Source organism: Coptis chinensis, chromosome 8 (genome assembly GCF_015680905.1).
Source record: "Coptis chinensis isolate HL-2020 chromosome 8, ASM1568090v1, whole genome shotgun sequence".
In the NCBI taxonomy this organism is placed as follows: Eukaryota; Viridiplantae; Streptophyta; class Magnoliopsida; order Ranunculales; family Ranunculaceae; genus Coptis; species Coptis chinensis.
This window is the reverse complement of record NC_141463.1, coordinates 10,663,192-10,680,327: the sequence shown is the minus strand read 5'-3', so window position 1 is coordinate 10,680,327 and position 17,136 is coordinate 10,663,192. Positions and strand designations below refer to the sequence as shown.

General features: G+C 37.5%; 1 long non-coding RNA gene across 3 annotated transcripts; it reads left to right on the top strand.

Moving 5' to 3' along the window:
• The first annotated feature begins 11,899 nt into the window (after positions 1-11,899).
• Positions 11,900-17,073, top strand: LOC147479887 (uncharacterized). Of its 3 annotated transcripts, XR_015205575.1 has the most exons (5): positions 11,900-12,171; positions 12,377-12,992; positions 13,667-13,762; positions 16,214-16,441; positions 16,536-17,073. It is a non-coding gene; the product is annotated as an uncharacterized LOC147479887 (long non-coding RNA). The 3 variants fall into 3 exon arrangements; XR_015205574.1 differs by having other exon boundaries at positions 16,214-17,073; XR_015205576.1 differs by lacking the exons at positions 11,900-12,171; positions 12,377-12,992; positions 13,667-13,762 and adding an exon at positions 15,485-15,851 and having other exon boundaries at positions 16,214-17,073.
• Positions 17,074-17,136: the final 63 nt, after the last annotated feature.

Here is a 17,136-nt window from a genome sequence, read left to right as displayed (position 1 = left end):
AGGTGTTCCAGTATGTTTGAATTGGTCAAAGGGGTGCCAATTCCAAAAGGTGGGGTGTCAATACCGCGACCCTATTTTTTGGATACTTTCTTCTGTAGTCCTGTTCTGTCCATCATCCCATGGATCATGATTTTGTTATCATCGTCTAAATGAAAACTACAATTATGAGGATCCTGTTATTGGTATGGCGGAACATGTTGGTGAATTTGGCAACTTTACCGATTCCGTCAGGCAGTTAAAATGATGCAACAGTTACCTGATACGACTATTGATGGGGAAGTTAGCATGATCGAGAGCTTAGCTCAAGATTATTTCAACAACACGTTTCCAGAAAAACAGATGCATAAATTCCTTTCTTTCGAAAGTTCAGATTTTGTCGATGACTCCTATGTAGAGGAAGTCAACGCCATTTTCGAGTCTACTCCTATCATAGACCCTTCTATAGCTCCATATACCGAGTTTGAAGATCTTCTACTTAAACAAGTCTTCACTACTCAAGATGAGGACCCTCCAGAAGCCTTTATTGATATTTCTCCTACCCCTGTGCTTAAACCTCTTCCCTCTGAGTTGAAGTATATTCAACTTGATCCGGATGGTAGTAATCCGTTGATTATATCTTCTTTGTTGTCTGCTGATGAAGAGGCACGTTTGATTAGGGTGATTAGGGAACATCATTCCGCGATTGGTTGGTCCCTAGACGACATTAAAGGGATTGACCCTAATGTATGCACACATCGTATACATTTGGAGGATAATGCAAAGACTTCACGCGAACCTCAGCGTCACTTGAACCCTGCCATGAAAGAGGTGGTCAGGGAAGAAATCCTATGGTTACTCGATGCGGGTATCATATATCCCATCTCCGATAGCGAATGGGTAAGTCCCATTTATGTAGTTCCTAAGAAATTGGGGTTTACCATTGTGCGTAATGCTAAGGATGAATATGTTTCCACACGAGTCCCTATGAAATGGAGGATCTGTATTGACTACAGACGCTTAAATGCCATGACACGAAAGGATCATTTTCCTTTACCCTTTATAGATCAGATGCTCGAACGTCTAACTGGTCATGCTTATTATTGTTTTTTAGATGGCTACTCTGGCTGTTTTCAGATTATTATCGATATTGATGACCAAGAAAATACTACCTTCACATGTCCTTTTGGAATATATGCCTATAAATTAATGCGTTTTGGCCTTTGTAATACTCCTAGTACCTTCCAGCAGTGTATGCTTCATATCTTTAGTGACATGGTGGAGCGCTTCATGGAAGTTTTCATGGATGATTTTTCTATCCATGGAGACTCTTTCAGTGACTACCTGTTTAACCTATCTAAGGTTTTGACACGTTGTGAGGAGAAGAATCTGGTTTTAAATTGGGAAAAATGCCATTTTATGGTTAAAAAAGGAATAGTGCTAGGTCATATTGTATCTAGTGACGGCATAGAAGTAGACAAGGCCAAATTAGATAAGATAGCGTCTCTACCTATACCATGGACTGTCCGTGACATTCGAGCCTTTTTAGGCCATGCAGGTTTCTATAGGCGTTTTATCAAGGATTTTTCAAAAATAGCTAGGCCTTTCACTAATCTGCTTTTAAAAGATGTCATCTTTGATTTCAATTATAACTTCAAACAGGCTTTTGAAAATTTAAAAGCCTCTTTAACATCTGTCCCGATTATACAGCATCCCGATTGGTCTAAACCTTTTGAACTTATGTGTGATGTTAGTGATTATGTTGTTGGTGCTGTGTTATGACAGAAACTAGATGATAAGTCCATTGTTATTTATTATGCTAGTAAAACTTTAAATGATGCTCAAAGAAATTATACTACTACGGAAAAAGAATTTTTAGCTCTGGTTTATGCTTTAGATAAGTTTCGTCCCTATTTGGTTGGTACAAAGACCTTAGTCTACACGGACCATGCAGCTCTTAGGTACCTTCTCGCAAAGAAGGATGTTAAACAGAGATTGATCCGATGGATTCTTCTTCTGCAAGAGTTCACCTTAGAAATTAAGGATAAAAGAGGGGTCGAAAATGTAGTTGCCGACCACTTATCTAGACTAACCAATGACAGAGATAGTGATTCTGAGTCCATACCTGACTCTTTTCCTGATGAGCATCTTTATGCTATTTTTTCTGCACCATGGTATGCTGACATTGTGAATTATTTAGCTTATGATATTATTCCTGATGTTTGGTCAAAAAATAAACGAAAGAAATTTTTGGCCAGAGCTAAGCTATACTACTGGGATAAGCCCTACCTTTTTAAGTATTGTGCAGATCATATTATTCGTCATTGTATTCCCCAGTAGGAGTATAATGAGGTTTTATCCTTCTGCCATGACAAAGCGTGTGGTGGCCATTTTAGTGGTATGAAAATGGCAGCTAAAGTTCTTTAATGTGGATTTTATTGGCCTACCCTTTTTAAAGATGCTCAAGTGCATTGCAAGACGTGTGTTCGTTGCCAACAACTGGGGCGAATCACTAAACGTAATATGATGCCTTTAAATCCCATTATGGTAGTAGAAATTTTTGATGTATGAGGCATTGATTTCATGGGTCCTTTCCCTATTTCCCACGGTTTTATTTATATTCTTGTTGTCGTGGACTACGTGTCTAAATGGATAGAGGCCATGGCTTGCCATAGCAATGACCATAAGACAGTTGTGTTTTTTGTTAAGGAATACATATTCTGTCGGTTTGGCATTCCTAAAGCCATCATTAGTGATGGCGGAACACATTTTTGCAACAAAGTTGTTGCTTCTCTAGTTAAAAAGTATAGAGTTACCCATAAGGTGGCAACTCCTTATCATCCACAAACTAGTGACCAAGTAGAAGTCTTTTAATAGGGAAATTAAAAAAATATTATAAACAATAGTAAATCCTGATAGGAAAGATTGGTCTAAGCGTCTAACTAATGCCTTATGGGCGTATAAGACTGCTTTTAAAACTCCTATAGGTATGTCTCCCTTTAGACTTGTGTTTGGCAAACCTTGTCACTTGCCCGTTAAATTGGAGCACCCTGCTATATGGGCTATAAAAAGACTTAACTTCAATTTTGATAAGGCGGGTGTCAAGCGCAAATTGCAATTAAATGAGCTTGAAGAAATCCGTAGCGATTCTTATGATCTCGCAAAGGATTATAAAGCTAACATGAAACGTGTTCATGATAAACAAATTTTGTGTAAATAGTTTGTAGTTGGTCAAAAGGTCTTGCTTTACAACTCCCGTTTGCATATTTTCCTAGGGAAATTAAAAACTCGTTGGTCTAGTCCTTTTCTGGTTACTGAAGTCACCCTTACGGGGAAATCACCTTGGTAAATCCCAAGGACAACAGTACCTTACAAGTTAATGACCAACGATTAAAACATTTTCATGAGTTAATGTCTCTAGACGTGGAGGATGTCCTTTTACAGGACCCTGTCTATGAGGAATGACCTTTGTTGTTTGGTATACTTCCTCTCATTTCCATATTTTGGTAAGTGCACCATTAAGGTAATCGGGCCCTCCCTTTGGAGTGTGTGGCTGTAAGTACCGGATCCTAAGTCCACGTTTAACGTAAGTCACGCTTTCCATTATAACATGTTTTCTCGATTTTTGAGTCATGTTTCTCTATAGAGTGATTACGTTTTTATTGCTTTATTGTTTTCCTTTATATTAAACATTATTCATAAATATATATATATATATATATATATATATATATATATATATATATATATATATATATATATTAAAACCATAAAAATAGTAATATAGCAAGTCTCGGGAATCTGATTTTAAAAGACCCACGTATTTAAACAAATTTTCTAACCATGTTGTCTAAAATTTGTTTGGGGGTGGGGTGTTGGTCTTTCCCTTTCTTGATCTCTCAACTTCCTATTCTTGTTGTTATGCCGTTTAGTCGTATTTTGATTCGGGTTGACACTATCTATATATAACTTTAGATTTCATTTGTTCACATAACTTATGTCATGCACACACTTCAAGGTATTTTCCATCTTTTTATATGTCAACCTCATCTAGAATAGAGTGTTTTATGGATCATTGGATTGGAAATTCTTTGCTGATCGTTTTAATAGCTCATTCGCAAAAATCGGACCATTAACGAATCGAGAATTTCAGTTTTAAGTTTGCGCGCATTAGGACATAATGGGCATTTTTCGATTTTGTTTGGGCTTGGGCCCAAAACCTCAGCTCACGCATCTTGCACGTGACTCCAAAAACACAAAGGTTTAAACCCTTCGTTCAGCTTCTTCACGCCTCCACCTCCTTTAAACCATCGAATCGGGAAAAAACAAAACAAAACAAAAAAAGCTACCACCGATTTTTCCACTCCAATCAAACAACCCCCACTCCAATTTCGCCCCTTATTCCAGTTCAACTTCTTCACTTCACGCCTCCATCAATTCGAACGAAACCGAACCTAAAAAATAAATCGCACGCCCACTCCACTCAAACCAAAATTCGAGTCCTTGTTTCTTTACCTCTCCCCCACTTTACCCTAACCCCATTTTCGAATTCAAAAACCTCAATGGCTGCGAAAAATCAAAAAATTCTTCCCGAACAAGTTTTCACCTTCGACCAATTTTCACCCTTTTATGGTGATGAGATGATTCGTAGGAAATGGCAGAAGTTGTGGTATACGGAGAATGATTTTTACCATCCGGATTTAGTTTTGAATTTTTACAAAAAGAGGGAAATTGAGGGTAGGAAGATCTTTGTGAAGGTGAATGGGTCGAGGAGAGAAGTACAGCTATGTTGTCTAGGATTATGGACGTTGAGGCAAGACACAACCTTATAATCACAATGCAGGAATCACAGTGGGGTAGGATCGAGGCATTGATGAGAGAGACTGTATTTGAGGGACAATACAATGCGAAGTCGCATTGTGTTCGACAGTTGTCTCTGAGAACCAACCAGCTGGCTGTAGCTCAGTGGCTTAGTAGGAACATCATTGGCACCTCGAAAATCAGCGACATCGGCTCGTCTTGTCTGCACGTTCTTTGGGTTCTTCAGGAGAAAAGGTATGAGTTTTGCATCCTCGACTTTTTGATTTCTGAGCTTAGAAGCGTTGGAATACATTTTGCACCGTTCCCTGTTTTGATTACTAAGATCATGTTGCGTTTTGGAGATAAACCGAAATCTGAGCGGATTATGTTGAAATTGCATGCAAATGCAAAGATTTATACGGAATGTATTCAGAAGACGTGGCGGTTGCTTGAGGATAGGGTTGTTGACTTGGATGATGAGAAAGACACGGGATGTTTTGAGGCCGATGCCTTGGAAAAGGCTACTTCTGATGTAGAACGCATGACATTGCTTCATCGTGGCCTGCGTTCACTTAATACCATTTATGAGGATCTTCGGACTAGGCAAGTTAACATCCATCAGAATTTTGAGGAGCTCAGTGCTAGTAACCGAGAGCTCCAAGCTAGCATGGAGACCCTAGTCCAGCGTGATAAGGAGCGTGAGGAATCCATGAATGCATACATAGAGGGACAACAGAGGTTCCAAGTAGAAGTTCTACGACGCTTGCCACCTTACCAGGGTTATACTTCTGACGACTCTAAGAGGCACGAGCGTCATCGACGCAGGACTGATGACTCTGGCCCATCCTCATCTCGTGGCTAGTAATTTATAAGTTGCATTGTGTTTAGGAAATTTCCCTGTTTTTAGTAGAATTTTAATTTTAGTTGTTTAGTTAAGTAGTTAAGTTTGGATTATGTAATTGTTTTTGGAATAATGCATCTGGTTTGTTTCTATTTTGGTTTTAGAAATATTCTGTTTCCATCAAGTTGCCTAACAATTTGGGCAACTTGTGGAATTAGATTAAGAAACTAAACCTCTATAAATACTTGGTTCACTTTACACTCCACACCACAACTCTCACATTGCACCTCTCATTGTTATCTCTCACTTTTATTTGTCACTTTTCAATTCAGAGCACTCAAAGTACATGGAGCGCGCCCCGCGCCATAGTTTGTTTAATCCTGAGCGCACCCCGCCCTCAAGTGCTTAGAAGTCGAGTAAGGCAACAGCGTGCCCCGCGCCCTTATTAGGCAAATCTTGAGCGCGCCCTTCCCTCAAGTGCCTGGAAGTCGAGTAAGACAAGAGCGCGCCCCGCACCCTTCATAGCCAATTCTTGAGCGCGCCCCACACCTTGACCTCCGCAGACACTATCCACTTCTAATTTTTTAGTTCTTCCGAGGGTGTTTCCAGGAATTTTAGAGTGTGTTTGTTGCGATGACATCTCCTCATATCAAACCGGAGCAGTCTTTTGAAGATTTTCTCTCGAGCGATACCTATGGAGGATGGTTCCGCAAAAGGATCGTGCATGCAAGATGGCACCATCTACTGGTAAGTCCTGATGACTCGTATTCACCTCAACTTACTGAATATTTCTATAATAATTCGAAGTTCTTTTGTCGACCAGATGAAGAACAAGTGTTCTCTGTCATAGTTAATGATACGACAATGGATTTCATTAAGTTTTTGGTTGCCTTTGTTGTGGGAATGCCTATGCCTGCCCTTACAAACTCATGGGGATATCTGTCTAATAATGCATACCTTTATAACTATGCGTATTTTCACTAGACTTATGGGGGAAGGTTTTTTCATGTAGAAGACCAGGGGCAATATAACATAGCCCTTGGTAGCCTGTCCCTGAACGTAGGCACTACCATGTTATTTATCATGATGAATATTTTAAGGGAGTGGCGGTTTACTTCTGCAAATAATACTGTTGGTGACGTTTTCCTTGCTTTAGCTGAGGGACGTTCCTTATATGACATTCCCAAGGTTTTAGTGGCTAATCTAGCAAGAGCCCATAGTTTGAGGCATAAGTACCTTTTTATGCCTGTTTTGGTTTGCCGCATCATGTGCTATTTTTTCCCTGATTTCTGTACCCGCTACACGGATTGGGTTGGGGTTGAAATTATGAGACCCACCAATTGCGTTATTTATTCGTTTTGTGTTATGACTTGGCCGGGATGGAGGCTGCAACCTCAATGGGTTGCTCCTTACACCCCATCAGACCGAGTAACGCTTGACAGGTTAACACGGGTTGATGATACATGGAGAAAGGTTTGACAAGTTATCATGGCGTGGCAGGACGCAAAAGAACCTCGCTTCTATACCCTAAATGCTGGATAGTAGGTAAGTTTTACTTTTTGTTAGTGTCTGCTTATGTCCCAAGCAATTTGATTTTTGTTATCCCCATAACGGGTGGAACTCTTATAGAGTTGCGTCTGTTTTTAGTATGTTTTAACTTTGTTTTGCAGATGCTCTAAAATTTCACGCGTTTCAATGGTATTTCCTACCCTTCTTATTTTATACTTTGAGGACAAAGCATGCTTTTGTTTGGGGGTGGCATAGAAACACGCGTAATTTAAGGCACCTATTAGGATATATATATATATATATATATATATATATATATATATATATATATATATATATATGTAATATGCACTTGTTTTCTAGTAAAAAATTCAAAAATTCAAAAATATAAATAAAAAGTTTGTGCTATACACTTAGGAATATTGGTATTGTTTCTTTTTCTATGATGATAATAGTCTAGAAGTTTCACGTTAACTTTTGCATTATAATAGTTTTTAGAAACTTAGGTTAATATGTAGGTAATAATCATTGCATCTTTCTATAAATATATTGCATGAGCATCTATGTTTGTATTAGCAGTAAGTTTCTGAAATCTACGCTAGTATACTTATTCTACAAATCCTGTGAGAATATAGCCTAAAAACCTTATATGAGTGAAATGTTTGAGAAATGACACAAGGGTGAAGTAAATTCCGAATAGAAAAATCACATGTCCACTTGCTTAATCACTATGTCATGTCCTAAGAGAGAATTTATGCCCTTTTTGAATCGATATAGCAAGAAATTCAAACCTATATGAATTATTTTCCACTAGTCGCCCCTTTGAGCCTTTCTTTAGCCTTTCATAAACTACAATTCCTTTACCCTTTTAGAAAAACAAAACAAAATAAAAATCAGCCTACCCACTTTTGAATGAGTCTGAGAATAGAGATGAAAAAAAGAAAAGAGAAAGACCTGTGAAACCAAGAATTTGTTAGTTGCTTCAAATAAGAAAAAAAAAGTTTCCATCCAAAGAAACTAAAAAAATAAAAAAATAAATGAAAAGTTAGAATTCCAAAAGTAGAATCAAAGGAGTCAAAAGCCAAAGAAAAAGAAAAAAAATGGCTAAGGATGGAAACAAAGTATAGAAGCAAAGTAAGAACAAAGTTTTCTCTAGTTACATAATATGAAAATTCTATTATCTCAGACTTGTCATTTTGAATATCCATTTCCTTCCTTCTTAAACCATCTCCTAATCCCCGCAACACATAGTAAAGACCTCTAGCTCAATTAGGAATAAGATAGTGTGATAGTAAGTGGCAGATGTGTTTGATCGACTTTGGCTTCCTTGTGTGTCATTGATATTATAAGGTAAAGTGTGCCCACTACATACTTGAGTGAGCAAAACTTGAGCGGAAAAATCAGAGTGGTTTTTATCTTGACATTTATGTGAGGACCTACTTAAGGACGCTATTCCAAAGTTTCATAAACGGACCTGTTAGTGCATAGCATAGTTCATTATATATATGTTTATCCTTAGATGATTGATTATAATGCACATATTAGTTTAGATTTCGACTTGATTATTCTGTATTCATTGCTATTGAGATATATAGATATCTGAGAATAAATAAGGAAACAGTAATTATATTTCTTAGTCATTGTAGTATAGATAAAGTTTGTGAGTACATTCACTAGAAAACTCCCACGAGGCTATAACTCGTCCACTAGGGAATTTCTAGTGGTTTAAGGACTTGTTGCATATGGTCAATGCAATCGCATTCGGCAAAACGAGATTAGTTAGAACTCCATTTTTGGTCATTTATTCTAATTTCTTATATTTGCTTGAGGACAAGCAAAATGTTGTTTGGAGGTGGTTTGATAAGAGCCCAAAACTGTAGTTTTAACCCCTTAACAATATTACTTTTAGACAAATTATGTGATGAATAAATAAAAGTTAGTGATATTTACGTGCTTTTATGTATTTCAGGCATTGGAGTTAATTATGTGAAGAAATATGTCCCTTTTGCGAGATAAATGAGCAAAGGTTGGTTGCTAAGAAGTTCTATGATTAAAGACCAAGATTCAAAGAGAAAAAGCCTTTTTAAAGCCCGGTCAAAGCTGAAAAGTCAAAGTCAATGCGGGCAAAAATAACGCATAAAAGTCAGCATAACTTTCGAAGACCGTATCTTTGGACTTAGACCTTTAAATTTGGCCTACCATATGTCAAAACGACCGGCTCGGAAAGAGATTTCTAATGGTCTAAGCCTTGATCTAATCAGAGGAGCAGAAGTGGACAAAAAGGCTATTGCAGTAATTTCCAACAAAGAAACCCTTTTTGGACCGAAGCAATCAGGTTTTGGGCTTGATTTCATGGTCCAAAACATGGCTCCAAAGCCCATGCACGATTTTGTAGACCTAGCCCTCTTCTATATAAAGAGGACTAAGGCATAACTCTTCATTACTTAGAATTAGACTTAGACTTAGTTGATAACTTAGATTTTAATTCATTACTTAGTATTTATTCGTAATTCTAGATTAGTAAGTTAGCTTTTAATATAGTTTGAATTCTTAGACTTTTCCCAATTAGATTAATAAAGCAAGTTATATTCTTTCAATAATGTTTTGTTCTTATTCTTTTTATTCTAGTTATGATAGTCTTATGAATCTGAGCGAAACCTCCATTAGAGGGGTTTGATAAAGCTTTGATGAAGACTTGATTGTGTTAGTGTAGAAATAGTTATAAAAATCTATTCCACTCTAGTAGGCTAGTTGATTCGCCATGAGAATGGGTTGAACTTCTTCACATGCTAATTATTAGTTGACAGAGATTGCCATGAATAATTAGGGATTAGAAAGACCAAATATTTATGTGAAAACATAAAGATTAGGATTACAACAAATCTATGCTAGTTTATTAAGTATGAATCAAGATGGAATCAAATCCCCCTAATTCCTTCCTATATTCACATCTTAGTATTGAATTGCTGTAATTTAAATTATAACATCTAAATTAGTTAAATCACCGTCTTAGCATAATTTCATTATATTACTCTCATCGATTTTGTTAGAATTAATTAAACTAAGAAACTTTACATCTAAACGAGCTAGGAGTGGAACGAATTCTTTACTCCACCGGCCTATTGAACGATAACGAGAGTAGATAACTTTGATCACCGAGTAAATTCTAGCACGTTTTACTTATTCATAGCATAAATAGTTAAGTCTAGGTAAAACGATTGTTTTTACGTTTATCAGCTTGGTATGCATAGACGTCGGTGCATATCAGGCCAATTTATTGTGATGCTTAAATATGCACCGATGTCTGTGTATATCGAGGTACCAATAGGTGGTATGCACCGATACTTGTGCATACCATTTTATTGTGATGCTTGGTATGCATAGACGTTGGTGCATTCCATTTTATTGTGATACTTAGGTATGCACCGACGTCTGTGCATACCAGGGTACTATTGTCTTTTTTGGACAAGAGTCAATTGAGAGTGTTTTTGAAATAAGGGTGGGTTTTTGGGTTAATTATTTCAGAATTTTGTCCTTATCAGCTCTCCCCTTAGGGCATCACCAATGGGGACTGGATCCGGGCCTTTATCTTCAAATTTAGCGGACCTTAAAGAAAAACTGCCTCCAACACATCCCCTAAATGGGCCTCCAATTTTACCACCCCTGATAATTGTCTTCATTCTTACATATCTTTTGAAGGACCCGAAGCCCAAGCTATCATGAGAAACTTCGGCACATGACTTTACTTAAGTAGCACGTGACTTCACTTTTTCTCTAAATGAACAACCACCATTATAGAGTTTTCCCTACTCTTTCTCGCTCTCCAAAAAGATGACGTGGCCCTGGGTTTTAAAGCTTTACATTTGGTGATGCCCTTAGAGCATTCTCAATGTAGGTCAATACGGGGGGTTTGTGAAAATAGTCACCTCTTTTTTGTGGAAAACCAATGCCCAATGCAAAGGTGAATAACTAGTGACTATTTTTCCAAGTTGAAACCTTCAACCGAGATAGTGGCTGACTTGTGAACTTCGGATGGGATGTCGGATTCCGTCTCGTGTGTTTTTTTTAAAAAAAACTAGTTTTTTTTTAGACGGAATGTTTCATTCCGTGTCTAGCGTGTTTTTTCAAATTTTTTCGTTTTTTTCGTTGTTGTTTTTTGTTTTTTGTTTTTTTTTTTAATTTTATTTATTTATTTATTTCAAACAAAATTCCAGACGAGATGTTACATTCCGTCTCAATCAAAATACCTCCAGACGGAATCCAACATCCCGTCCGAGATTTTTTTTCACCTTTGCATTGGACAGCCTCACTTTGCTTTTTGCCAAAACGGTGGAAAAAGGGGAAAATAATGGCTACGTGGAGTTGATAAGAGGGGAAAAAAATCCACCTGAATTGGGAATGCTCTTATTATTATTATTATTATTCCGGAACCGGTTTTGCTGTCCTAAAATACGGTGTCCTAGCTGTCCAGACTCAGTGTGTACCGTCGGTTTGCATTGAAATACACATCGACAATTGTGTAAATCTCGAGACATTAATCTATGCTAGAGGTTTCTAAATGAGCGGAAATTTTAAGAAGATAATCGTTATGGTGGTGCTTCATAACCACAAAAAATTATATTTGAATTCATTTTGTAGGTGAAGTTTTACGTACGTACTTATTTTACGTTAATTTAAGTACCTACTTTTTAGATAATTAATATGTATCATTTCCACAAAAATTCATCTCATTTATAAATCTTTAACTCTGTTAAAAATCGTTCTCAATTTTGATTTTTTTTAAACGGCTCAGATTTTTTTGATTTTGCAATCAGCATAACTCAGTTGATTTTTTTGATTTAACACTTGTTCTCAAATTCAAAAAATGTATTTCGAACCTCTCAAATCTCACTCTCATTTCACCTTCTTTACTTGATACTTCAAAATTTGATACCGGAAATATCAGAACAAGGAGTACAATTTGGTTGAGTAGAAGAAGTTTTTGTGGATACGCTGTTGAACAGTTTTCTGATGATGAGTATGAATGTGATTTCGATAACCAAAAGGTTTTTTCTTTTGAATTTTATTGCCATTTAGTACAATTAGTTTAATTTGAGCTATGAGAACTTTAGCGTTGTGTTACAATGTGAGAATGTGACTTATACGTTGTGAGTATAGTGTAGCTTAACTTATGGTCTGCAAGTAGTATTTTGTTATGAAATTGTTAAAGTGTAGGCGTTTCTGATACTAGAATTATGATTTTGGTGTCAGGGGTCGTCCTCCGTGGCTAACATTGATGAATGGAAATGGAAACTTAGTTTGCTATCACGTAGCGAACAAGACCAAGAGATAATTAGTAGAGATAAAAGAGATAGAAGGGATATGAGCAGATTTCTAATCTTGCTAAAAGGATGGGACTTTACAGGTTAGGGAATCGATTTGTGACACTTTTTCTTATTTGGTAGTGTTTTTGAACTTGAGTTCTGATGTGCTGTTTATGTTTAAGTGAGCTTTATGGAAAAGTTGTGGTTGCAAGCAAGGTCCCTCTTCCTAACTACAGACCCGATCTTGATGATAAGCGGCCTCTCTGTCTCTCTCTCCCTCCCTGTAGCTGTAAGGTTGATTAAATTACAAAGCTCCATTTACACAGGTGGTTCTCCCTCTTAGCTTGCAAAGGAGAGTTGAAGGTCTCGTTCAGGAACACCTTGATAGAATGCAATTAAGTTCTGGAAAAATCAATGACAATTCAGGTGATCCTAGGGTTGTTGATCAGATTGAAGATTTAAACCCAGACGAGAATCCAGACTCATTTCTTGACAGGTCGGTCATGGAAAAGGTTCTTCAACGTCAAAGTTCTCGAATGCGCAATTTCCAGAGATCATGGCAGGTAATAATTACTTTCTCTGTTGCTGATGCAATACGCTGTGCAATTATTGTTGAAATTAATCCCACATTGGTAGTCTAAAGCCTAGCCAATCAATATATAAATAATGGGGACGCTCCACTCATCACCAATTGGTTTTGAGTTGGATGCCCATCTTTAATTATTATGACTACAATTTGGTCGTGGGTAAACACTTGATCATAGTAACACTTCTATCTGCCCGCACGCTATTTGTTGGGGGAGTTTATATTGAAAGAAATTGTATACTTGGGAGTTTATATTGAAAGAAATTGTATACTTTGATGATTGATCCTCCGGGGATCTCTTGTAAATGTCATAATGTGATCATTTGTCTTTACAAACAAATGTTCAGAGTTCAGGTTTGATGATATACGAGCTATTTGTATATTGTTGTGAGAAAGTTTCACATAAGTTTAACATTCTTTATTCTTCCTCTATAAATGGTCCTGCTTTTCTAATGAATGGAAAAAAGGGTTGGGCACTTAAAAGAACACATATTGTTGGTCCTCACACATAATGCCATTAGGTTGCATGGATTTTCTTGTAGTTTGGCGTGGAGATTACTTAAAAGAATACATATTGAAATTATTTAGGGTTTTTCATCTGGGTTATTGATTTTATATAGCGCTAAATTTGATCATTTTTTTAATTCCCAGGAATCGCCCGAGGGAAATAGGATGCTGGACTTTAGGAAATCACTTCCTGTATACTCAGAGAAGGATAGGCTACTCTCAGCTATTGCTCGAAATCAGGTTTTACTTTTGTGCTGATGTCCTTCCTAGAAGATTTCAGTCGAGTATGATGAGTATTGTTTGGTTGATAATTCCAAGTTGTGTACATGGTGTAGTCATGTGCATAAACGATTTAGATTGTTTTTCTAGTGGTGCTGGAGCATATGCTCTTAAAATATTAAAGGCTAGAGTACTCCATATTATCAAAATAAGTTGGGAAAGAACGAAATACATCAACAATAAACAACCACCTCATACGTTACGGGCCATTGTGGAACTGGGTGGCGTGAGTGTTGGAGAGGTCGCTTCTGGATGAGCTTGTCACCCGATCCGAATCACTTTGAAGCGAGCTCGTGGAATGAGTACTTGAGGTCGGTTGGTAGTTCTGTTTGTGCTGGACATGTGTGTGGTATTCATTGGATGTGAATACTACTCCCTCACAATAATAAATAACGAATCTTTTTGCAGGGCATAAGAGTAGCATGATAAGTGTGAGTGTCCAGCATAAACATCTTCACCAACCGACCTACGATCCTCGCATAGCTCCCTTCATAGCGACTCAACTATTGCTTAGAAGTTCTCCTGTACTCATTGTGTTATTATAGAAAAACCAACAAAATAGATATTAAAACGTGGAAGAGAACTTGAGCTGGTTTTATGGGACTGAAGAGTGGGACTGAAGAGTGATTGTTGGACATAAACAGTGGTTAAACACTGTATAATGCTAGCCCTGAATCAAAACCCGAGATCGCATGATAATATTTATCAACTTTGCTCTCAACAGTAAAAAAATTCAAAAGATTCAAAACTTTCCAATAATTAAACCACTTAACTGACTTTAATTGCAGCTATTCCAGCGAAAAAACACACAATCTATCACACCTTTAGTTTGGTTATAGATTAAGTTGCAGTCATGTAAGCCTTACGGATATGCAACTCCTTGACTGTATGTGGATGAGTGGATCTTAAGCAAAAATCTGATGGTAATTGGATATTATATTATTTAGAGATAGATAGATGCAATCTTTCTGGAGTCCGGATTTAGAGAACTTGTGTGGGCGCACCCAACCTCGTTGGATTCTCTTTGGGATTGAGATGTAAAACGTTTATATAGTATTAACGCCGTCTCTTTACGTGTTAGCTAAAAACAGCCTGTTATATATATCTTCTTCTTCTTCTTCTTCTATCTAACAAAACTACCTAACAAAATAGGGAAGTGTGGGGCCCAAAAGGCCCCATCCAATGGTAGGTAATCATTATCACTAAAATATGACTTGGCAGATCCAAGTGTTTAGTGGGTTTGTCAAGAATTTTGTTAAGTCTGTCAATCTGTGGGATCTATCCAAAAATCATTCAAAAGTCAACAATTGCTGTTGGACTTATAAATTGTTGGGCCTCCAAATTTGATATGGTACTGCACAATTGGCTTACCCAATTGATACTATTGGGCTTATGGATAATGGGCAATTAGGTTGGCTTCATGCCAAATCTTGACGAGTTTTTAGCTCAAGAAGACATATCGCTTCTTGGCCCCGGAAAGAGTTGTTTAGTCTAGGAGAAGGCGTGTTTCGACTTCTTGTAGACCGGCGCGATATGTTGTTCGTGCCAAAGGCACGTGTACACCTTGCACCGAAGGTGCGACGAGTTGTCGAGGGTAGCGCGGCAGGCGCGTCGAGGTCTCGCGGGCCGTAGGCACGGGCATACCCTAGTATATATATATAGGATAGAGGCACAGGTACTGTAGCCACATTCTAGACACAGCCAATCCCATCCCTCTATCTATTTTAATCCTACGGATACAATCAATTCTCAATTAGCAATCCGAAATTTTGTAAATTTCAGAATTTTTTTTTACCGAAACAAAAAAAATGAAACTTTCAAAATTTAGATCGAGAATGTGGCTATGAAACTCCTCCTTCTCCACTGTCTCTTCTCTCTTCTCCCGTCTCCCGTCTCCACTTAACCACGACTCTCTCCAAAATCAGTCGGCTCCACCACTCCAAAATCAGGCGACTCTAGATCTCAATTTCTCTCTTTCTCTCTTTCTTGATTTAAAATCTAGATCTACAACTCTCGAGGAAAGCTTTGTCTATCTACAACTCCAAGACAGGTATCATTTCATTCTCTCTGTTTCAATTATGTTTTCGTCATGGAAAAACTGATTGATTAAGTGATCATTGAGGTATTTGATTACTATCAGCCCATGGTACTATCTTACATATCTCTTACACTTGAGTTCAACATATATGGTGTCAGTTACTACATGTCTTTTTAAGTTATCACTTTTGGTAGTTTTGTTGAAGTTTGTATGCTTGGTAAACTTTTTATGTGATCGATGAAACAAAATATTTGTATGTTTGGCAGACTTTTTATGTGATCGGTGAAACAGAATATTTGTATGCTTGGTAGACTTGTTGTTTAAGTGCTTTGCACGCTTGTTTAATTGAATCCTGATATACCCAATGCTTGCAGGGATGAAAGTGTTACAAAAGCTGCTGTTGCAGTGATGGGCGACCTAGCGGATACACTTGGCCCAAATATGAAGATAGCTTTCAAAGATAAGAGCTTCTATGTAGATTTCTTAGGCGAGTGTCGTCAGTCTGATGATGACCAGCTCAAGGAAACTACTGCTTGGACACAGGGTATGATTGGTCGCATTTTGGTTTTGTGAGGTGAAGCCGATGTCTGTCTTGGGTGAAGGTATGCCAACTGTGTTTAGATGTTACTTAGGTCCATTATTCCTTGGTAATATATATTGAGAGCTATTCTTGGAACAACACTTTATGAATGACAGATAAAAGCAGCCAAGGGAGGAATTCTTTTTGTGGATGAAGCATATAGGTTGATGCAACCGAAACATGAGGATTCCAGGGACTTTGGTTTGGAAGCATTGGAGGAGATCATGTCTGCAATGGATAGTGGAAAGATTGCGGTCATATTTGCTGGCTATAGTAAACCAATGCAGTGACCAAGTTCTTTGTCTTTAGCGACTACAATTCTGAAGAAATAGCCCAAATTGTCCATCTCAAGATGAAGAATCAAGAAGAGGGCAGTCCTTTGTATGGGTTCAAGTTGGACCCATCCTGTAGTCTGGATGCTATAAACGAGCTCATACAAAGAGAAACAACAGAAAAACAGAGAAATATAATGAATGGGGGTTTAGTGGACTCAATGCTTGCGAATGCTAGAGAGAATTTGGATTTTCGACTTGAAGAACACAGATAGTATGGGTCTACAACTGTACAAGTTCGTTTAAAAATAGAAACTTGTAATTTGTCTGGGTCTACAACTGTACTCAACACCTCAAATGTAAAAGATGATTTTTTTCGTTATACCAGCATTTCAATTTTAGTATTGTTTTCCAAGAGACAAGAGTCCATCAAGAGTGGTATGCT